Raw genomic sequence first — 25,339 nt, forward strand, 5'->3', positions numbered from 1 at the left:
GCCATAAAGCCTGAGCTGAAAATAAACATGAGTGAACAGACCCGAGAATGGGCCGGTGGTCTTGAGTAAGTCTGATTTATGTACCTGACCCCAGCCTGACCCACTCGGGACAGTGTTGTTCAAGAAAAAGAGAGAGAGGTCACGTACCGTCAGTTCGTCAGTTCTCCCTGAGACTCTCCAGCACCTGATCGAAGAGGACAGAAGCTGATGAATCTGGACCTGGAGAAAAAGAACAAAAGTTTTTAATTCACTCACAATATAATAATGCAGTGATTACTGATTAAGAGAAACACAAAACACAGAAACACGAAACACAAATTTAAGACTGTAAAGCGCATCACTCCGCATCCATGCTTGAAGTGTTCGAATGCACAATGTGGGCTGCTTTTAAAACCACCACACTGCTTTCTGAATCCCTCCTGATCTGACCTTCTTCTACATTCAACACCATCCCCTCAGTGTGCTCCAGCAACAGAACAACACCACAGCTTTATCGCACTGACCCTGTGGTTGTCGTCCACCACACCACACACACACACGTAATCCAGATGGCGTGGAGTGAGAAGCACAGATAAGAGGTGCAGTACAGCAGATCTGATGGCTGCGGAGGAGGACGCTGAGCCGGTGTGTTCTGTAAATGGCACGACCCTCCAGCTCAGTAAACAGTAAGTACTGGAAATGCTGGAGTGGTCAGAAAAAAAAAATCACCATCCAATGTTTCTGGTCATGGGGTGAATCAATTCCCAATGGACAACCTGCTGTTTGACAAATCAAGCACCACATTTGGCGGTCATCATCTGTTGAGAGTCATTTTAGTGCATTTCAGCATATGTAAATGCACCAAGCTTGAATTCTTCAATTAGATTATGTGATGCTGTGAAGTGTTGTTTAACTGGCTGTTAACCAAAACAGCACAATACACATAATACATGGCCTCTGGGGTTCCAATAAACCATGAAAAAGTGAATTGCTGCAATTACTACCATCAAATCAGTAAAAACTGTAGATTTTTTATTTTTTTAAGCTTTAAACTATGGGTGTAGCACAGTGAATCTAGAAATGTCATGGTCAAAGACTACCATCATCATTATCAGTCATTGAATCATTCTCTTAAATGATTTGTTCAATAGCTCTGTTTCTTTCAAGAATGAAAGAGCACTACAGACATTTTACAGGCATATTGTATGGATCAGAATCTTAAATACTTTATGCTTTCTCTACAATAGTAATAGAAATGAATTTTAATTTACTGTAATAAACATAACAGCATTACGAATGCTTTTCCAAAGAGAGTGAATACTTTTATAGCGCATGGTAAAAAGCATTTACTAGAATAAACATATTTGACTTTTTTATTAAATGAAGGTCGATTTTAGCTTGAAATACAAATACACTGAAACTATCATTTACACATTTATTTTGCTGCTATTAAATGATTTATAGCTACTGATCATATACAAAATAAAACTTTGCGTTTACATAATAATTCTTTGTTCTGTGTATATTTATTATGTATATGTATATATATATATATATATATATATATATATATATATATATATATATATATATATATATATATATATATACACACACATTAATATATATAAATACAGGTATAGAAAATGTTTATTTATATATATTTTAAAATATTTATACATAACAAAATGAGATATAATATAAACAATACTATTTTGTACACAATTACTCGCTATTAATCTTTAAACAGCACTATGTTTATTAAAACAGACCTAAAAATTTAATTGCCAATTTAAAACAAAAAATAAAATATAAAATAAAAAAACACTAAAATTATATTTACACAGTAGTTATAATAAATTTATTTAGTGCCGTAAATGATTAATCACTACTTATTGCATACAAAATAAAAGTACAACAGAATGAATTATATATACGTAATAAATATAAACAAAGTACTATTTTTTACACGATTAATCAGTAAATTTTATTAAAACAACAGACTGACAACAGACAGATAAATATAAAACAGCCAATTTTTATTTTAAGTTAAACACTTTATCACTACTGATAGCATACAAAATAAAAGTCCGCCACAGCATAATGAACCAATTTATTTATTTAAATATGACAAAGTTATATATAAATATTAATACACATGTATATTTACGTACGTGTGTGCATTTATATATATATATATATATATATATATATATATATATATATATATATAATATATATATATATATATATATATATATATATATATATACATAAGAAATATAAACAATACTATTTTGTACACAATTAGTCGCAATTAATCGTTAAACGGCAATATGTTTATTAAAACAACAGACGTAAATAACTTAACAAATAAAATACAAATACATTAAAACTACATTTATATAGTAGTTATTATACATTTATTTAGTGCCTTTAAACGATTAATCACTACTTAATGCATACAAAATAAAAGTGCGCCACAGCAGAATGTATCAGTTTTTATTTATTTATATATGGCATAAAATTATATATAAATATTAAAACATTTTGAAGTATATACTTGTACGTATGTGTGTGCATTTACATATATAGGTAATAAATATAAACACAGTACTATTTTGTACACGTAGTCACGAATAATTGTTAAACAGCAGTACAAATATTAAAATAACCGACGTATATATAAAATTGCCAACTTTATCTGTTGATTATTATTTATTCTTTATTTTAGGTTGGCAATTTTATACAGTTTTTATACGGTTTTATACAAAAATGATAAACTACAGATACACAAAACTATATTTACACAGTAGCTGTAATACATTTATTTAGTAAACGATTAATTGCTACTGATCGCATATAATCGCAAAATAAAAGTCCGCCAAAGCAGAATGAACCAATTTTTATTTATACATGGCATTAAATTATATATAAATAATAATACATATACAAATATTTGAGGCATCATGGTGATGCAGTGGATAGCACGATCGCCTCACAGCAAGAAGGTCGCTGGTTCGAGCCTCAGCTGGGTCAGTTGACATTTCAGTGTGGAGTTTGCATGTTCTCTCCGTAGTTGCGTGGGTTTCCTCCGGGTGCTGCAGTTTCCCCCCACAGTCCAAAGACATGCGGTACAGGTGAATTAAATAAGCTAAATTTGACGTAGTGTATGTGAGTGTGTGCAAGAGTGTTTGGGTGTTTCCCAGTATTGGGTTGCAGCTGGAAAGGCATCCGTTGCGTAAAATATGTACTGGATAAGTTGGCGGTTCATTCCGCTGTGGCAACCCCTGATTAATAAAAGGACTAAGCCGAAAAGAAATGAATGAATACAGGTATAGAAAATGTTTTATATATTAAATATTGATATATAACAAAAAATTATATATAAATATTCGCACATGTGTAAATATTTTAAAGTATATACACATATGAATGTGTGTGCATTTAATTATACATAAGAAACATATATTTGTCCACAATAAGTCATAATTAATTGCTAAATAGCGATACGTTTATTAAAACAACAGACCTAAAAACTGTGTCAATAATTCGATGTCGAAAAAGACCCAAGGGCAACAGCACGTCATAGAGAGAAGAAAAAAAGCTATGTATTTTCCTTTTTTTAATTATTGTGTAGCCCTAACTTAAAACTTTCTGTAAACAAGCAGAAACAATCAGCCAACCAATCAATAAACAAATAAACTAAATGCCTCGTTATCTTGAAGGCTTCTGAAATCATTTCAGAAGGTTAATTGATAAATATATCTTTAAAAAAAGTAAATTCAAAAATATTATAATCAAAAGGCATACCCTACCCACAGTTTTTCCATTTAAAAGCCCTTATCTGAATCCAAAACAGGAGACTGGAATTTTAAGTGCACTTTTATCTCAGCCGTCAAATAGTCCAGATAAGGAAATTATATTACATTTTCAATTGACCCGATGCAAGCAGTCAGCGAGCTCTTCTGAAAGCCAGACAATGCCGGAGTCAAGGATCAAGTGCGCGCAGGAAAAATAAAAGCAGTTGTAGCTCATACAAATCGACTGTTTATTAGTCTTGGGAGCACAATGCGGATGAAAAAACAATCACTGTTAAACGCAGCTCTTTCTCTCCAATTCCAAAATTATAATTCAGTCTCTAGTGGGCACTCGACCGCAGCGTCTGAGCACTCTTGAAACTGACCGACCGTGTGTTCATGCTACACCTCCGTTGATGGGCATCTTGCCAAGACTGTTGTGGAAGTGGCACAAGGTTTCCATATGAGCTTAAATATCACTGCAGCGACTGGCGGAGCGGCACGTCTGATTGTTTGATGATAAATAAGGTAATGAAAACAGTTTTTTTGCCAGGAGACGAGCAATAATGGGCCATCTTTAATCTTTCCAATTGAAAAATTAATCTGGCAGTGACTGCATTCATGAGGGTACGCCATCGGTTTATCATGACTGAAAAACTGGGTGGTTTTTAGGTCACTTAACTGTAGGAATGAGAAAATAAATAAAAGAAAAGCAAAAGGAAAGTAGAAAGCGAGGAAAGGAGTAATGTGAAGATATGGTGAATAAAATAAGAAAGTAAGGGGAGAAAATGATAAAGAAAATGGATGAAGGGTAGACAGTATTGGAGGAAAGGGAAGAAAGCAAGGATTCATGAAGGGGTGACAAAAGTGGGATGAAGAAAACAAATGGGAAATGATAAATAAGAGGAATGAAAATAAGCATGAATGAAATTAAGCACAAAAATGGAGCAAATGAAGCACAAGGTATTGACAAAACACTGAAAAAAAACAACAGGTCTCTATAGCTAAGTTTTCTACATTGTATAGCTATTTTTATGTTTTATATTTTAATTTTTCTAGCTATATAGTTATATTTTCTTTAAGTATTTCTATTTCTTTTTTATTTATTTTTATTGCATAATTTATTTCTTTTTATCCAAGGAAGAAAAGTTCAAATAAGTAAAAAACAGCAAGTGTGAAGAAAAGCAAAGCAAGAGGCATGAAGAAATGGTAAAGTAGGAAAACAAAGCAAGGAAGGAAGGAAGAAAGCAAGGAAGGAAGGAAGGAAGACAAGAAAGGAAGGAAAGACAATAAAAAGGTAGACACTGATAAACGGAGGGAAAAATAACTTAAGGGGGGAAGGTAAATTAAGAAAAGAACAAAGTAAAAAAAAGATAGAATAAAAGGAAAGGAAAAATATATGAGATAGAAAGGAAGAAAAGAAAACAAAGAAAGAAAGTAGTAAAAAAGGAACCAGATAAAAAAAAGAAAAATTAATACAGTATAGAAATAGAAAGGAAGGAAGGAAGGAGGCAGAGAAGGATAGAAAGAAGTGGGAAGGGAGGGAAAAAATAAGAAAGTACAGTATAGACAGTGATAAAAGGAGGGAAAAAATACTTGAGGAAAGAATTTAAGAAGTTAAAATAAGTTAAACAAAGTTAAAAATATAGAATAAAAAGGAAGGAAAATAAATAAGGTTAAAGGGAAGGAAAGAAAATGTCAATAAAGGTAGTAGTAAAAAGGAACAACCAAATTAAAATAGAAAAGAAAAATTACAGTACAGAAGTAAAGGGAAGGAAGGAAGGAAGGAAGGAAAGAAGGGGTAGAAGGGAGGGAGGAAAATAAAAAAGTAAAGTATAGACAGTAACGAAAGGAGGGAAAAATAACTTGATGAAGGAAGGTGGGAAGGTAAATTAAGAAAAGAACAAAGTTAAAAAAAGTTGTAATAAAAAGGAAGAAAAAAATATATGAGGTAGAAAAGAAGGAAAGAAATAGTAAAATAAAAAAGAAGTATTAAAAAAGAAACAACCAAAAATAAAGAAAAGAAAAATTACAGTACAGAAGTAAAGGAAGAAAGAACAGAAAGAAAGAAGGTTAAGAAATACAGTGAGTGCAAACTTTCAAAGTGAGAAATATAAGAAGGAAATACTAAATGAGGATTAAAAAAGGAAAATTAACTTGAAGGAAAGGAAGAATGAAAAAAGGAAGGTCAAGGAAGGGAGGAGGATCAAGTAAGAAAATACAGCAAAAAATGAAAAAACAAAGAAAATAAAGTAAAAAAGAAGAGTGAAAAAGAGAAATGGAAGGTAGCAAAGGAATGAAGATGAAACTTGAATTTTACAGCTATAAATGTTTATATTCAGACATCAATACAAGTACATGCTGATCGATCAATACTACAGTGAGCTGCATAAGACCTTATAAGACACATGAAAAACAATGACAATGTAACATCATTTATTTCTAAATACTGAGAAGATGTATAGAAGCAAAGTACAGTTGTTCTATAGACTGCATTGACGTGAAGTGAGTGTTTCAACAAGTCCTCGTGTCACATTGATCAAACTGCTCTAAAATAGAGGCATTAGCAGAAGTGTGATCAATGCACAGAGCTCTAATTCAAACATCAATAATTACACTCTTACGTGAGCTGCTATGATACAAAGTGCTGCACACTCAATTATCCAGCAAAACAAATGTGAAGTCAGAAGTGAATAATGGGTACCTCATGGAGATGAAGGCCAGAGCGCTTGTTTTAATTGCTTTCTGCTAAGATTACAAACTAATAAAGCTTTAGAAATACACAAAACAGGGAATTAAATTATTGAAAAATAAATTAGCCATATTTTCACGTGTCATTGTTTGTTAAATTAACACATAAACAGTCATCCCTCACTTTAACTTGGTTCACCTTTCATGGTCTCACAGGTTTTTTTTATTTATTCATTTATTTATTAATTATTATTATTTTATTTTATTTTTTTTACATCGCATTGTGTTCTGCATCCTGATCGGCTGTAGACTACTGTCAATCAATCTCCTTCATGTCTCCTGTACAGTACAGAATGCGTTCAGCTTGCCAAGTTAACATAAATCTTCCATCGCTACCAGTGTGAGTTTCAACAAGGATGCAAAAAGGGTTGTTACTGTCTGCAGCAAGACCATCGTAAAAGGCGGTTGCACACCATATGCGCTGTGCCACAAAGCTCCATGTTCAGGGAATACACACCGGTGCCCAAGTCGGTGGCTGTCTGCGGTGCCCAGCTATAAATCAGAGCACTGTTCATATTTCTTCAACGTCAGAGAGCGTCATCTGAATCATTTCACTGGTGAGAGGTGTGCTTTGGCTGGAGGACGCAGGCCAAGTGCCTAAGTGTCCCACCAGTGACATATACAGTCATATTACACTGCTCGTGTGATATTGCATTTATACAACAGTTCGACAAAACAAGATCCATTTTGAGAAATGTTGGTTATTTGGCATTCTTATTTAAGACGTCAACAGTCTTGTTTCTGTAACAAGAGTGGAGGCTCCTTATATCGCACTTTGTAAAGAAACTGGTCTGGCGGATATCACGTTTTGTAAAAAAAAAACATTTTGTACTAAGCCTTAAGTGTACATTTTTAATTGTTATTAATGGCAGCAATTGACACATAGATTAGGGTACATCTGAACAGTGATTTCCAATAATAAAATTCAAATGTATATATATATATAGATTATATATTATATATATATATATATATATTTACGTTATTTGTAATATATATTTATAATACAAATATAGCATATTACTGTCAACTTTACATAATACCACCATCCTTCCACTCTCGAATGGATTCATCACAGTCTATGAAAAAGCCATGGAAATAATGTGTATAAATAAAGCGTTGATAATAAATAAGCTCTAATGGTATGAAAGCAATCCCAGCATCTCTGGCAATTTACTAAAAATGAGTCCAAATATTTTCTCACAATAAGGAGTGTTATTCCTGCATCTAAATCGGTCTCACTCCACACATATGCAATGAGCCATGCGGGATTGTCAGTAAAGAAGATCATGTGGTGATGATGGAAAGTGAAATTCAATTAGCGCTCTCAGACAACGTCTCCCACACACCGCTCCACACTGAATACTAGAGAAAAGGTCGCTTTCCAGATGAGAATAGCTCCACTGTGGGATACATGTCAAGCAGACACTGCCTGCGCTATAAATTCTAATTGGTAAAAGCCGATATAATCTACAGACGCCTACTTAAGCTTGGAGATTGGACATTATAAAATGGCATGTTTTGTCATTGAGCCACAAAGCCCAGACGGCATGTATGGAAAACAGAAAACTGCATTTGTCTGATTGTTTTCTTGCTCGTGACAGCTTTTTCAGGACAAACTTGTTCCTTGTCAGATAATGTTCTTTCTGGGGAAGAAAAAAGTTAACGCCCTTTTAAACGTGTTGTGTCAGATCTTTGTAAAAAGTAAACTGAAACCTTCAGCATTCCAAAGAATGAGTTTCCAGCAACTGAATGCCAACAGACAAACCAGTCTGACTGCAAACTCTCTTACAAGAATATCAAGAGGAATCTGCTGGCCGATCCCTAATTTTCTCTTGTCAGCAGCAGTAAAGGTCAGAGATGCCATTATTATGAAGTACCAGTGCCCTTTAGCTCTCAAGAAATGCTGTTTCATCAGCATTATTTAACATGCTTTATGGAGGAATTTTAAAGGATTTGCAGCAAAATGTTGAAATGAAGTAATTGAGCAGCAAATTAACATCTAAATCCATCCCCATGAAATGACCATTTTCCGCTAATTAGCCTTATTTCTTCCAGCAGGTAGTTAAAAGAAATAGCCTAGATTATTCTGGACGGATGGATGGACAAACAGACGGACATACGGATGGATGGAATGGATGGACTGAGGAGATGAACTGGATAAAAGGACAGGATGGATGGATGGAATCCATGGATGAATGGTTAGAGCATTAGCCCAGATTAGGAAGGAAGGAAGGATGGAAGGATGGACGGACGGAATAGACGGATGACATGATGGATGGATGGACGAACTGACAGACGGACAGGGTGGATGGTTATGATGGATGGATGGTTGTATTCAACGGATGGATGAATAGAGCATTAGCCCAGATTAGGATGGATGGATGGATGGATGGACGGACGTATTTGACGGATGGATGGGTAGAGCATTAGCCCAGATTAGAATGGATGGTTGTATTCAATGGATGGATGGTTAGAGCATTAGCCCAGATTAGAATGGATGGTTGTATTCAATGGATGGATGGTTAGAGCATTAGCCCAGATTAGAATGGATGGATGGATGGATGTATTTGATGGATGGATGGTTAGAGCATTAGCCCAGATAGGAATGGATGGATGGATGGATGTATTCGATGGATGGATGGTTAGAGCATTAGCCCAGATTGGGATGGATGAATAGATGGATGGATTCGACGGATGAATGGTTAGACCATTAATCCAGATTGGGATGGATGGCTGGATGGATGTATTCGACGGATGGACGATTAGAGCACTAGCGCAGATTAGGAAGGAAGGAAGGAAGGATGGATAGACTGATAGACATGATGGATGGATGGATGGATAGATGGATGGATGGATGGATGGATGGATAGACATAGTGGATGGATGGATGTATGGACAGTGGATGGATGGATGGATGGATGGATAGATGGATATACTGATAGATAGACATACTTGATGGATGGATGAATGGATGGATGGATGGATGGACGGACGGATGGATAATAGATAGACATACTGGATGGATGGATACTAGAGGGTCAGGCAGATTAACAGACAAAGAGCAATAGACAGATACTAAACACTGATGCGAACACATTTTGGACACACTACAACAGTCAAGCAAAGAACACAAAGGCATTCACTTTCTGCTTTTTGACAGACTAGAGGGACAGCCAGATACACAGAGCAATAGACAGGTGCTAGAAAGACAGACGGACACTAGAGGGACAGCCAGATTAACAAATAGACAGAGCAATAGAAAGATGCTAGACAGACAGACAGATAAATTGATAGTGGCACAGAGCAACAGACATACAGATGGATGGATGGATGGATGGATGGATGGATGGACAGAGGGACAGGTAGACAGACAGAGCAATGGATACTAAAAAGGACAGACAGATACTAGAGGAACAGCCAGATTAAACTACACTGTTCCTATTTACTGTGACCTTTTATGTGAAGCTGCTTTGACACAATCTACATTGTATAAGCGCTATACAAATAAAGGTGAATTGAATTGAATTGAATTGAATTGAATTGAATTGAATTGAATTGAATTGAATTGAATTGAATTAACAGATAGACAGAGTAATAGACAGACAATAAGACTTGACAGTTGTTGTTTTTTCAATATTCACTCATCATTCTGGTGTTACCTCTCACAATCAGTAGAAAATGTTAACACCAGATCCCGTATGAAAATAAATAAATACATAAATAAATAAATAAAACGAAAGACAATCGATAAATACTGTCATATCCTGCAATATAATACTGTATGTCAGTACAATTTTGAATAATATTTGCAATATAAAGTTTTGGTCACACCAACCGGCCCCATTCATTTCTCATTTAATCACAATCTATTTTATTCATCTCTATTGATTTTAAATTATATGACATGGATTCGCTCTTGACAGATTTCGTGAGATTCATCCATTAGTACAAAATACATGATGCGTGAATTCAAAACCAAAGTCTAGTAAACATCAACGCCAACAACATTTTGGACACACTACAACAGTCTCACGAAGAACACAACAAGCGCATATTCGTTTTTGGCCAGAATTGGTTTTATTTCTGCCTTTTCAGAATTTTAATGAGTTTATGAATTGGACTGAACAGACTCTTCTCTGTGTAAATTCAAATGACCGTGAAAATCCATAAAGCCTTTCAAGGCATGTCAGTGTGAAGTGAGTGAGAGACAGCAGAGCTCTAATTAACAGCGCCAGGCTTAGACGTCCAGATGTTCTCCTCAGAGAGCTCATGACTGCATCTGAACACAGACACAGGAATAAGCTCAGAGATAAAGAAGGAAAATACAAATAAAAAGCCTAAAAATAGCTAATGCCAGCACATAAAGAACATCACATCGAGATTTCAGAAGCTCTCTTTTGTGGTTGTGCTCTTAGCTCTTTTTGCTTTTAGTGATGCACCGAAACGTATTAAGCAACAAAATGCTAAAAAGGAGCCCAAAAAGGGGCACGATTCCTCCATAACTTGCACAAATAAAGATCTGCTGTGATAGCATGTCAACTACACTCTATCATGTCTACTGTATGATTAGAAATAAAATGAGGTTGAGCTTAAGACACTTAGGGTGTTTTCACACCTGCCTTATAGTCTGGTTGAATCGCACTAGAGTTTGTTTTCCCTCTTGGTGCGGTTCTTTTTGGGCAGGTCTGAATGTAGCAATCGCACTTGAGTGTGCACCAAAAGCGGACCAAAAAAGCGTACTGAGACCACCATGAAGAGGTGTGGAGGAAGGTGTGGAGGAAAAATATTTGTTGACAGCGCTTTACCAACAATTTTAAACAGAGAGAGAGAGAGAGAGAGAGAGAGAGAGAGAGAGAGAGAAGAGAGAGAGAGAGAGAGAGAGAGAGAATGAGAATGAGAATGAGAATCAGAATGAGAATGAGAATGAGAATGAGAATGAAAGTGAGAGTGAGAGTGTGAGAGAGATAGAGAGAGATAGATAGATAGATAGATAGATAGATAGATAGATAGATAGATAGATAGATAGATAGATAGATAGATAGATAGATAGATAGATAGAAAGAGAGAGAGAGAGAGATAGAGAGATAGAGAGGGAAAAACATTACCTGATGGATTGTTGGTAATATTTCCGGATGACCATGTCACAGTTTAGCTAAATTAATTTATATATATATATCCTGCTCCTGAAGTGACTTGCGATGCGCCTTCGCTGTTTGCAGTGCATTAAAACATTGTTTTCCAGCCGCAGTCGTGATTCATTCTCGAAATGTATGGTTTGTGTAATGTATACAAACTATATATATGATCAGGGATACAATCAGCCAGTGCAGCCGTCCCTCCATAGTTAAAAGGGGCATTTTGTGTCTGCCGGTTTGTTTACTTGTCGGAGTTCCATTGACATTTTCCCGCACGTGAATTCTGACCAATCGAACAGCAGTTTAGGAAATATGTTTAATAACATCTGACCAATGAGTGATGTGGATTTTGTCACATGACTGCATTTTGGTTCTTTTCAACTGGTTCAGACCAAAGCAATCAGTGTGGTGTGAAAAGGACCCAAAAATGGCAGAAAAATGCTACAATGTGTCTTTTGTTGCCCTTGGTCCGGACCAAATGAACTGAACCACAGATGTGAAAGCACTCTTAGATACATTTTTGCAAGGGAAAAAAAAACTGACAACTTCATAATTTATAGGAGTAAAGACAAATTGATTCATTGCGAAACAAAAAATTAATCTGCATTGATTTGGAAATTTTATGATTGTCTCTTGAATCAAATCTGAGCTTAGTTTTTACCTCTAGATGGCGCTTTATGCTTTAAAAAAAGACAAATAATCGATCCATGAGACACAAAACGTTAGTAACTCAATTTGTAAAATAGCGTACTGGTTGCGTTTATTTACGAACATAGTAATGTGCAGTCTTTCCCCATAACAAACACTTCATTCCAAAAATAAAAATAATGAAAAATATTACAAAGTAGACAGAAATAATAGTGGCATTAACTATTAAGAATTCATTACAAACCTCAAGCAAAATTATAAATATGCTTAATTTGGTTAAAAAAAATGTTTTTTTAAATAAATTAATTTCAAACGAATGCAAATGAATTTCAAAAGCAAAGTCATATACAACAGGGCCGCACAACTAGTCATGTGCCGGTCTAAGATTCTGACAGTATAATAACCTTGGATAAAAATATCATGGTTTCACAGTATTGTGTTTACTGCTCTAAATTAAGTTCTTTTAAAATGTCTTTTCCCCCTATTAAACACAAAACATTTTAATTTAGGAAACATCTAAAATATTTTGCCCCAGCAGCTTTTGTTGTAGAAGTTCCTTTTCTGTTGGAGATACTATTGTCCTAAAAAACTAATTAAAAATAGTTGTGAAAAACGCGTAAAGAAAACGATGGTGGTTTTAAAACCTTGATTTTTCCAAACCGCGGTATACCTTGAAACTGGTCATCATTTTGGCTATAATACTATACAAAATATGTGTCACAAATTAAATTTATGTTGTGTCAAGCATTTCTGAGTTAAACGCATTGGCTGTTTTTCCAAATCTGACCAATCAGATGAGGCCTTACTATCTTTAGCCCCACCTCGCCAGAAGGTGCTGTTCTGCTACTGGCTAGAGCAGCCCTAAAGTGAAGCTGGAGCTGAAAATAGAAACTAAGGGTGGAAGTTGAGACAAGCGGAAAACAACAGCATATAAGATTTAAAAAATGCAGAGGTTTTCAGTCATTCAAAGTTTGAATGCATTAACCTTGACTTGTTTTTTGTTTGTTTGTTTTTATCAGAAAAAATATATAAGCTGATTATTTTAGTATGATAATTACATAAATGACATAATTTTTTAACTGCTTTAATTGCTAACAAAAATAGCATTTCTCCAGGGAAAGGATTTATCCCAAGAAATATCGATATCCCAATACTCAAAAACAATATCACACATTACATTTTATCCCATTGCCTAGTATACAAATAATCACATCTCTTTTATTTACTGTAGCACCAGTCTAATTGAACGGCACTTTGCACATTGTCATATTTTGATTGCTTGACTTCAATGTCATTAAACAAGTTTCTTTGCAATAAAAGTCACAGCATGTTGAGGTCATAAAAACATATAACATAAATAGTGCAAAAATCAGCAATCAGTAACTTTACTGCTTCTCTGAATGCTGACAAAGCTGATCTTATTTACATAGTTTTAGAAAGACTTGTTGAATCCTAAAACATTAACTACTAACACAATCGAATCAAAAAAGAATTGTAAGAAAAAAAGAAGCTTTGAACTAAACAATGACTATTGCTGCATATTGTAGAAATGCTTCTGGCAGAAATATAATTTTCTCTTCTCCCATTGGCTAATATAAAATTGTAAAAAAATTCAGAAAAACCAGGCTAAATAGCTAATAGGGCTGCACAATATATCGTCGAGCACTGATATCGCAATGTGTGTATCTGCAATAGTCACACTACAAGATTAGATTATTAAAGATTAAAAGATACAGATATTGATGAGCATGGTATTTTATGTTCCATTGTTTCATTTCTGCAAATACATAAAGCATTTATCTTTGCTCTGTTGTTTTATATATGCTTGTAATTTATTATAATTTATGCAAAGGCACCACACAGAAAAAGACTTGATCATCCCAAACCAAATGAATGAAATCTTTCTAAATAAAGCTATTCAATTCATCTGCTGAAATTATATTCATTCCGCAATGTACAATTGAAGTCAGAATTATTAGCCCCCCTGTATATTTCTTACCCCAATTTCTGTTTAACGGAGAGAAGATTTTCAACACATTTCTAAACATAAGTTTTAATAACTCATTTCTAATAACTGATTTATTTTATCTTTGCCATGATGACAGTAAATAATATGTTAGATATTTAAGATAAGATACTAGTATTCAGCTTAAAGTGCAATTTAAAGGCTTAACTAGGTTAATTAGGTCAACTAGGCAAGTTTTAAACTGCTTTTATTCTGGCCAAAATAAAACAAATAAGACTTTCTCCAGAAGGAAATTTATTATAGGAAATACTGTGAAAAATCCCTTGCTTTGTTAAACGTCATTTAGCAAATATTTGCCAAAGAAAAAAGAAATTCACAGGAAGGCTAATCATTTTGACTTCAACTGTATTTCAATAGCTACATTACCATCCACCTATTTTTATGTGCATTGTGTTTATGCGCAATAAAAAAAAATAATAATAATAATAAATCAGTTAAATAAACAAATCAGTTGATGGAATGATACACATAAATTTTGAAAATGCGCATAAAAAAAAACACAAACTACGAGGGAAACACTTTTACCGAACAAAATCCAGTATGCGCATTAAAAACAGTCATGTGATTTTGTTATAAGAGATCATGTCATGATAAAAATGTGTGTGAATGGACAAACCAGCAGGTGAGCACATTGTAAAACATCTGAAATGTTGTTTTGGTCATTCTAAAACGCCTCAACCATTTCAGTATTAGTGTTATTATATTATTAATTACCTCCAAAATTAAGAGCGTCTGTGCTCTGCGTCTCACGCCTTCAAACACCACTGCACGTTCACTGCTTGTCAGGAATGTCTACTGAGGCGCAAGTCATTTATTAAATGAAGAAAAGATTCACGCAGCATCTCTTACCACAGCAAATTCTGTTTTTACTGATGATATTTGGCACCAGATTATCAGGAAGTGACGATTTTGTTCGCTTTAACTTGTTGGATGGAAACGCTGCTTTATTCGCACGTCTTTTATGCAATATTCCAGTTTTGCGCATAAAGTTAATTCACATTTTTGCATGAAAACATAGCTACAGATATACAGATAATTATCGCAATATCAGATTTTCCAACATCGTGCAGCCCTAATACCTAAAGTAAGTTTGCTTCTCGAATAAAGGCATCTTGATTTTAGCAGGTTTAAACAAGACGAAGAAATGACCAATGACCAATTTTTCAACCATTATTTATAACCCCCTTAAAAAGATTTAATGTAGATAATTTTTTTAACTGAACTTGTTTCAAACTGTGTCTTTCTGACTTGAGCAAAATAAAATGGCACAACTGCCTTAACAGCAGAATCTGAACAGCAGTCTCCTTAATGGAGTTTCCATGAATGATTCCGCTCTTAAATTTTATTGATCTCTGTGAAGCTCCACTGTATAATAAATACTGCATAAACTCTACTGTATGACCTCTCCTCTCTTTAGCTTTCATTTTATCACATCGCCCATTTGGAAAAACGTCTTCTAAACGATATTTTCAGTGCTAAACATAGTGGTAAGTTTGAGTAGTGTGTAAGCGAGGATTCAAGACAGGTGAAGTCACACATGCACCTGCTTATTGCGCTTCGCCTACGAAAGGTCGGAGTCGTGCGGCTGGCCTCCGCTGTGAAAAGCTCACTAACTCGCCAATGATGAAACCATTCTCCTCTGCCATTCAACAAAAAACAGCTTCACACCAGGATCCGACCGGCTTCCTTGAGACCAGACGTGTCCTGCAGAGATCTCGCGCAGAGTGTTCCAGCCCTGTTTGAGCAATAAGGCAGTGCTTTCCATTGCCAAAGCAGGATTGTTAGTCTTGACTCCCGCCGACAATGGCTTAGCCGAGCTATTATAGTGAAGGGCCAGAAAATAATCCTCAACAGTATCGTTTTTTTATCTGATGGATCAGGACTTTTGACCCTAGTTCAGGCACAACACTGTTCTGGTAGTATAGTAATGTTGGTTACTGAAGGTAGCAATTCGGTGAAGTGCGGGAGAAAGGGTGGAAGTGTTTAACTGTAGTTGCTCTGAAGGCGGTCTGCACATGAAAATGGCCCAGAGATTATCCGGCTCAGGCTCTCAAAGAGAACCTCTTATCTTGCTGAATGCTTTAAGTGCCTTTGACGTTTAGTGTGTCGGGCATGTACAGTGTTCATTCATCGTTTTTCTTTTCCTTGGGAAAATGGAAGAGGGGGTGACTAAACAGATCACAATCTTATATTATTACGCATTACTACATACAGTGATTTTTTTAAGCACTATATAATGCAGTAGAAACTTTTCTTACACAAAAATCCATCATTTTATATTAAAACCAGTTAACAATTAGATTATTGTACAAACTGTCGGCACAATAGCCTTGTGGTTAGCGTGTTGACATATGGTGCAGTAGAACTTCAGGGCGTCCCAAATTCGAATCCCGGCTCGAGGACATTTCCCTACCCTAACCCCCTCTCTCTCTCTCTCTCTCTCTCTCTCTCCAACTTCACTTCCTGTCTAAATACTGTCCTATCTAAAAAAGGCCAAAAATAAATCTTAAAAAAAAAAAAAAAGATTATTTTACAAACTAAACGTGTTTTAGTGACCCTATATAAAAATGATTTAACGTATGCATAAACGACAACTATATCATCCTGCAGTCCAAGACAAGTTACTCGCTCAAGCTAACAGGGCTGAGCCTGGTCAGTACCTCGATGGGAGACCACATGGGAAAACAAGGTTGCTGTTGGAAGTGGTATTCTTGAGGCCAGCAGGGGGTGCTCAACCTGTGGTCTGTGTGAGTCCTAATGCCCCAGTAAAGTGAACACTAAGGGGACACTATACTGTCAGTGAGTGCCATATATCAGATAAGATGTTAAACTGAGGTTGAGGTACTGACTCTCTGTGGTCATTAAAAATCCCATGGCATTTCTCGTAAAGAGTAGGGGCTGCTGTTGCATCATCCAAGTGGATGCTGCACACTGATGAGGGTGTGGAGAGACCCCTCTCATGATTGTGAGGCACTTTGGATGTATGGCCATACACAATAAATGCGCTATATAAATACACACATTACATTACATAAAGATTAATAAAAAGTGCTCATTGTCAGTTCATTGAGACTATATTTAACCCAGTTTACAGTATATGTTTAATGAATTGTGTAGTGGATATAATTCGTAAAATACATTTCAAATATTACAATGTTCAATGTTTTTGATTTTTTGTATTTATATTAAGATTTGCACATTTACAACCTGATATGTTAAAAGTATATACTTCAATATCATGCAAAGGCAGAGTGCAGTAATTTAGTTATTAATATTTTTGCCACATTCAGGACCTCCTTTACCATGTGTATAAGTATAAAGAGTCATTTTTACTGTTTTTCTAATTGGCAGATTTCCAGTGTGCTATTTACTTACATTCATTCATTCATTTTATTTTCAGCTTAGTCCCTTTATTAATCTGGGGTCGCCACGGCAGAATGAACCACCAACTTATAAAGCACATGTTTTACGCAGCGGATGCCCTTCCAGCTGCAACCCATCACTGGGAAACACCCATACACTCATTCGCACACATACACTACAGACAATTTTAGCTTACCCAAGTCACCTGCTCCGCATGACTTTGGACTTGTGGGGGAAACCGGAGCACCCGGAGGAAACCCATGTGAACAAAGAGGGAGAACATGCAAGCTCCACACAGAAACGCAAACTGACCCAGCCGAGGCTCGAACCAGCAACCTTCTTGCTGTGAGGTACGTCACCAAATCGCCCCTATTTACCTACAATGATTTTATATTTATAAAAATACTGTAATTTGGCTGGATAACTTAATATGTTTAAAGACTTTTTTAGGTTGTACACTCTAGCAATAAGACAAGGTTTGTGCTTTTGTAGGGCAGCATAGATATTATCTTAAAGTCCCCATGAACTGGAAGCTGCGTTTTATTTAGTATTGTGATGCAGTTCCTATACAAACAGAATTTTAAATAAGAACACATTGTAGCTCGTTTTTTCTACTGCGAGCTGATTGAATGTAGTAAAGTAGGAATTTCATTCAGAAATTTTGGGAAAGGGGTTTTAGAAGAGTTTTTACAATCTAACAGACTCCTCCTCCTTGCCATTTCTGTTTGTTGTTCAAACCATGATATACGTTATCTGACAATTTAACTGAAAAAAAAAACAGGAAGTGTATATTCAGATTTAAATTAAAGATCAGAAGAGCAAACCATTTTTTTCTTAATGACACACACAGATGAATTGTTCACCATAAAACTAGCAATGTGAGCTATCAAAATCGTATGCTTATAGTTTTGATTTCTTGGGGACTTTAACAAATTAAAATAAATAAATAATAATAATCATCATCATCATCATTAAATAATAATAAATCCCATTAACGTGTTCACATATTTTACCACAAACAATTTGTATCCATTTAATGATTTAAGATCCAAAACGGTCACTTAATGGAGAAAAAATAAATAAATAGAATAAAAATCGGTGAAACAAACGTCATGCTGTGTGAATGATCAGCAATTATACATTATACATGTAGTTAAAGTTTTCACAATAATAATAATAGTATATCATAAAATTACTGACATGCACTCAAAAAGTAACTTATTTAAAATGAGTTTAAACATCACAATTCTTAAGTGGTTTTAAACTGTTTTCTGTTTTTGAACCTAACTGTTTTATGTTCAATTCACTTAAATTTGTAAAAACTATTAATCTACTTAATTGATTTATGCTGGGATGACATGAAGGAATTCTGTTTAACCCAGCATTTCCCAGTGTCCTTTTTATACGAACTGTGGACGTTTTTTAAATCCCACATTGCTTGTTCAAAACATTATATCTGCACCAATAAAAAGTGCAAACAAAACCCTGGATGAAACAAATAACCAGCCCATCAGAAGGTGAATGAATTTATTTGTAGGACAACACAAAGTTGACATCCAGTTCTCGTTAGTATGAGAGTTCAAACGCAAGCTGCTCAAGTGTTGCTCCGAGCGGTGGAACTGAAATCGATAGACATCCAGTCCGAACGGGTCAAGCGTTCCCCTCACAAAGACTTCTCTGTTCACCTTCTAAAAACACAGGCCCCTGTTCAATACAGGGCTCAAACCAGGGTTATTCGAGCTTCAACCAGCCATATACCAAACTAACCGTCAACGTCTGCCTCTCATTTGCCCAAGAGCCAAAATATTTACCTTTGCATGTACTCTCATCCTGTGTTGCCGGCCAAAAAATCGTAACTCACACGCAATAAAAAGAGAGGGAAGATTAAGGAGAGCTTTGACTCGATTATTGAAATAAAGACAAATTACTAAATTAAAAAGTGATGTAATAGCTACTAGAGCAGGGTTATGGCCGTACAGATTACAGCGGTTAATCCAGTCATGTAGGACACAGCTGTGATCTTCGAGAGTTTTTTTTCATTATCATGCGCATCGCTCAAAGAAAGGTAGGGTTAGGAATTAAAGAGTGGGGGAAGAGGCGGGGGGAGAAAAGCCCCTCTTCTGTACATCGCTCTTCCCACAATCTGGGCCATGCCCAATTATTTAACTCCTCCGGTTACCATGACGACTGGCTCCCTCCCACTCCTGGGTGTTAAGAGACATTGCGAGAGATCGGAGGCCAAGCCTGAAGCACAGTGCGGTTTGTGTTATCACCCCACTTGTTTTTTAACGCAGCTGCCATCTCTTAACTGTTCCGCTTTACCGCCACGAAAGGAAACAGCTGCGAACTCGCTAATAAGCAGAGGTCGACTCTGTCTAATATGCCACCTCATTCTATCAAAAATACACAAGCTCATCTGGGGAGTGACTGACAGGATTAATGGAAAAACAGGAAATCTTTGGAGTCTTGGAATTAGCAGACATGCTGTACTATTGTAGTGACACTTGTATCTTTGACATTCAATCTCAAAACAGTCAGTCAAAACATACAGTTGAAGTCAGAATTATTAGCCCCCTTTTAAATTTGTTTTTCCCAAATATTTCCCAAATGATGTTTAACAAGGACATTTTCACAGTATGTCTGATAATATTTTTTATAATTTATTTGTTTTATTTTGGCTAAAATAAAAGCAGTTTTAAATTTTTTATTAACCATTTCAAGCTAAAAATTTCTTCGATAGTCTACAGAACAAGTCATCGTTATACAATAACTTGCCTAATTACCCTAACCTGCCTAGTTAACCTAATTAACCTAGTTAAGCCTTTAAATGTCACTTTAAGCTGTATAGAAGTGTCCTGAAAAATATCTAGTCAAATATTATTTACTGTCATCATGGCAAAGATAAAATAAATCAGTTATTAGAGACGAGTTATTAAAACTATTATGTTTAGAAATGTGTTGAAAAAAATCTTCTGTTCGTTAAACAGAAATTAGGGGAAAAAACAGGGGGGCTAATAATTCTGACTTCAACAGTATATCTACATTGTATCTAAGTATCTTGTTAAAACATGCTTAAATCAAGACAGATTTATTTGAGAAACAAAGATTATTTCAGGTATTTAGTCTTGTTTTCATGCATCAAAGATTAGCTAGCAATTATCAGCCAATGGAACAAGAGAAAATTACATTACTTAAAACAGAAAACAAGCTTCATATTTCTTGTTTTCAACCAAAGGAGTTAATATAATAAAAGTAATAATACAAGACAAAACAGAACAGAGAAGACAGAGAAGTTAAGCAGTTCAGCCAATCACATGCATATCTGCAGATCTCTTTAATTGCAACCGCCAATCAGATGATTCTGATTAGACTGAATCCAGTTCACACACCGCACACCATGCTGAGAACTTCTGCATGCTCATGAATCCTCTCATTCTAACAGAAAATATGTGACATTGTGCTGAACTGAAGTGAGTTACAGTTTTGAGTAATTATGAAGGCACCACATTTTGTAGGAAGTATATATTCCATCCAAAATTTGAATAATATTTTTATGTAGCTAAAAGGACAAAGTTTCAAACTTGCTGCAAGGTTTCGGTAGTGACTTCCTTACATAAACGGATCATTAACTCTCATAATTGAAATAAGAGACACTGTAATAACCATAGCATTAGAGCACCTTCACTAATTCAAAAAGCACTAGCTGTCGGTGACTTTATACTAAAGCCAGGCCAGGGACATGTAATCTTAGGTAAATGCATCTTAAGAATTTTTTCTTTTAGATTTAAGTACAAATTTTTTAGAATTTCTTTTAGATTTAAGTACAAAAAAATGACTGAAGTAAAAACAAATCAAGTTAAAATAATAATAATCTGCATTATAGACATTGCATCTGTAAAATAGCTATAATTTAGTTAGTTCTGTTATAATTTTGGTAGTAATGACCATTGTTGCGACTATTCTGGGTTCACGCCAAATGTAGAGCACCATATCAGTGGCTCTAGATTAATAGCAAGATGTTAGCTTAAGCAGTCGTTTGCTCTAGTTGAATAATTTGAACTTTGATGGAATATGGAATTGAGGCAAAATGGTGGAAATTCGACTATATTAGCACATTTGCACTGGCCCATTGAAAGATCTGCACTTTTAACCAGCTTTTAGACGCGACATTTGAACAGATTCTGGTTGGGTTTCGTCATCGCAACCTCAGGTCAGAATAACAAAGCACGTGGAAATAAGTGCCGTCACAAGGATGTAAGGGAATAAAAAAGGATGTAAGGATGTCGCCAGAGTGGCTTTTGGGTTTGTTTTCTTGTGCATCCCATGCAGCCACTAGCTCTCCATCTGAAAGTTTTTTATCATGGGGATAATGTAGTCATTCGATTTGTAATGTTGCTATATATATTTGAATAATGATGGTTAGTTCCTTTATCTGAAAGCTCAGATTTGATTATCATAATTTGTTTTGTTTACAAAGTTTTACTGTATCATTATTATTCACACCTTTGCAGATATTGATCTATCTTAAATTTTGCTTTGATTGTTCAGCTTTTCACTTTACCATTGCACACACTTTGTAACATTTTATTCATGTTTTATTACAAGTTTAAGAGTGTCTTTAACACTTTTGTTTGTTTTATTATAAGACAAAAGAGAAAAAAAAAGTTTTTTTTTGGCTATCAAAACTATTTGCCTCAATAATGTTGGTAAAAAAAAATTCAATAATCATCAATACTGAATGATATGAAACATTATATCGTGATTTTTTTTACTGTATCGCCCAGCCCACTACTAGTGGTTAGTTGAATGGTTCAGACGCAAAAACATCCAAGTGCCATCTGAAATTTTCTTCTAAAATGATCACTTTCTCATATTCCTGTGTGTGCTGTATGAAATAAAATAGTTTTTTTTCACTGCCTTTAAAAGGAAATGGCTGAACAAAAACATGAGAAAGATGTTCATCTTAGAGGAAAAGAGTTTTTAAAGGTTTATGCAACTGAACTCTTCAGTTATTAACCCTAAAACTTGCACCTCTGTAAGGTTAAGAAATCAAGAGCAACTGTCTCCCTAACAGCTACATTTGTATGTTTCTGTGATTCTGTTTCTTGACACCGGCATTACCAGCAGAAAGCATGGAGATACCTAAAGCCTCTAATCAGCTTAACATTACCGGCTTATAATCAGTGAGGTCTCTGTGTCCTAAGCTGCCTGCTGAGATGCTCCTGAGGCTGTGCATGACCAGAGGCATCCCAGACCACATGTACACAGTCACAAGGTTCTGATATAACCGTGGTGCAGACTAGTCCTCCTGACCCATCTATTAAGGCCACCAGCACCACATCATCTGGCAAGATGTTCAAGTTAACACAGTCGGTTAAGTCTTAAGTAAATTTAAACAGCCAATAAAAAAAGATGAAAATCGAATGAGTGTCAAAACATTGCATTTGTGCATTAGGGCTTCCAGTGTAAAAATACCCCCTGTGACCTCTCAGTGAAAGAAGAGGTAAGTAATAACGATTGAGGTTTGCATCAGTTCAGACCTGGATCTCCAGAGACTGCACCATCTTCTACTAATATTGCTGAGAGAGCATCCGCTGACCAAGACAATTTCTGTGCGCATGCGAATGTGTGCAAGCTTGTGTTCTCACATGCCTTTTGTCAGTTTAACTGATCAATTGGGTACACTGCAATCTTGAATCATCACAGTCACACTGCAGATGTCTGACAAAACACCTAGCATTTGACTCCAATCTACCTCAGACATCATTTAAAAAAAAAAAAGAAACTGCTCCTTAAAAAAACTTTATCAATTTGGTACAAAAAAGACAGTGACAAAGCTGCAAGAAAAAGGAAATTCGCTCAAGTAAAGACAATGCAAGAACTGCCATTGTTTTATTCTTCTAATATTTAAAAATAACTCCAACCGAAAGGCAAAGTGGGTCAGAGAATTCCCAAGGTACCGGAGAGAGGCAGCCAGTCGAAGCACGACAGCTCAACCCAGCTCGAGGCTGACAGACCTGGACAGACATACGAGCAAAGAAACACAATACACACTGGTCATGCCGATCATTTCGAAAGCTTCATTCATCTAATATATTACCGTGGGGACAAACTGTACTCACATAGGAAAACCTTCTTTGCACGCAACAGTGTTGATCTATTAAATAGCTTCAAATTGCAATCCATCCTACCCATACATCAAGGTCATTTACTGAAAAGAATTGTGTATTCACACTTGGTAGGATTGGTTGAATTAAAACAAACTTTACTGAAATTGCTCTGTTAGTATAGATCATTTGAATAAGTGATAATTCACCATCAAGGGGACCGTTAAAAACATGGATCTCTGTCTGCTTGAAATATGAATGCAAATCAGACAAACATCTGATAAAAATACCATAATTATGTCAACACATACTGTACAGCAAGTACAGTAGGTTAAAGCCAACATATAGGATCAGCAGACGATATGGCAGAAGCTAAACGTCAGGTTAAAAATGCGGAATTTCTTATATATCTGCTTATTGCTTATAGATGTCGCGCACAAGAAGGGTTGGGGAGTTGCGGACGAGGAGGGTTGCAAAATCGTGGAAGAAAGTAAAGAGCGGGGGTGCGTGTGAGGAGGGGGATCAGTAAAATGAGGTGCTGGATACGGAACTTGTTCCGGCACAAATTAAGCCCTGGAAGTAGGGTTGCACAATATATTGTTTCAGCATCGATATTGCAATGTGATCATTCGCAACAGTCATATTGTAGGACATGCAATGTCGAGTTTGTATTACAATTTATCATTTGCATGTATTTTTGAGGCCTGTGACTGTATGAGGATTTTAAAAGCACTCCGGCATAATAAATTGTACTATTTTTGAATTCAATAATGATTCATTTTATTGAATTGTTTTTATTTTTTTCATTCAATTGCTGTAGCTGAATACTGTTAGAAATGGAAAACGATAAAACAGTTTATTTCAATTGTATCTTATTCTTTATTGTATTTATAGATTGTTTATTAGATTTCATGGAGATGCACTCCCATTACACAATCATCCCAATCGATCTAATATTTTTAATTATTTCCAAATAGAGGTATTAAGTCATGTGGTGAAGTTGTATTCATATCGCATTATATAATCGCAAAAAAAATTACAATGTTGGATTTTTACAATATCAAGCAGCCCTTTATAGTAGCCATAACAATAACAAAGTTGCAAAAACTAGAGCTGGGCGATTTAGCCTAAAATCTAAATCTCGATTAATTGAGCATTTTAACTCAATTACAATTAATGAACAATCATTTTATTTATTTATTTTATGTTTTTGCCCTCATAGTTCACTGACAAGTTTTGTACAGTAAATATGCTCACATATTACGAGAGATGCTTGAATGTAGGGTGCATTACTTGATTTTAAAATAATTGGAGGAAACTCACACTATCTATTATCTATGATTGTTTATTGAAGATCAACGTTGAACAACTGGAATTAAAACACACATTGTCTAAAATGCGGCTTTCCACTCTCGTCACCACTACCAAACCGACCAACCACAAAGCTTGCGATATGTCTCGTTGTGACGTGTAGTTACATTTTTGGAAAAGTGCACAGGCATGCGAAGGCTGTGCCGGATTGTACGT

At 35.4% G+C, this 25,339-nt stretch overlaps 1 protein-coding gene across 3 annotated transcripts in view; it reads right to left on the reverse strand.

The window, feature by feature from the left end:
* The window catches only part of strbp (spermatid perinuclear RNA binding protein), a 175,996-nt gene that overhangs the window by 127,457 nt on the left and 23,200 nt on the right, over positions 1 to 25,339 (reverse strand). For all 3 annotated transcript variants that reach the window (XM_056466445.1, XM_056466442.1, XM_056466444.1), the window contains exon 2: positions 148 to 219. The gene's annotated coding sequence lies outside the window, so the exon portion shown is untranslated. The remainder of the gene's footprint in view (positions 1 to 147; positions 220 to 25,339) is intronic.

The sequence above is a fragment of the Danio aesculapii genome, chromosome 10 (assembly GCF_903798145.1).
Source record: "Danio aesculapii chromosome 10, fDanAes4.1, whole genome shotgun sequence".
Classification (NCBI taxonomy): domain Eukaryota; kingdom Metazoa; phylum Chordata; class Actinopteri; order Cypriniformes; family Danionidae; genus Danio; species Danio aesculapii.